Raw genomic sequence first — 343 nt, 5'->3', positions numbered from 1 at the left:
GCGCATCGCCTGCGGGCCCCGCCGGGCGGCCTCTGCGCGGACGGGAGGCGAGGGCAGAGCCCGAGGGGAGGCACAGGAGAGACGGGGCGAGAGGGGAAGGGTGGGTGGTGGAGAAGAGGGAGGGGCAGACACGGAGAAAAACAGGGATGAGGGACAGAGATAAGGGGAGACCGAGATGGAGGGAGGAGACAGAGATAGAGAAACGGAGATGGGGAAGGTGGCAGTGGGACCCAGATAGTGAGGGAAGACGCAAAGTCAGGATGAGAGGAGAAAGTTAGGTGAGGGATGGAGAGGCAGAAGCATAGAGAGAAACAGATGAAGAGAGAGAGAAAGAGGCAGAAGA

This window comes from Microtus ochrogaster, unplaced genomic scaffold, assembly GCF_000317375.1.
Source record: "Microtus ochrogaster isolate Prairie Vole_2 unplaced genomic scaffold, MicOch1.0 UNK14, whole genome shotgun sequence".
Lineage (NCBI taxonomy): Eukaryota > Metazoa > Chordata > Mammalia > Rodentia > Cricetidae > Microtus > Microtus ochrogaster.
The sequence above is the reverse complement of the archived record's forward strand: the minus strand, read 5'-3'. Positions refer to the sequence as shown.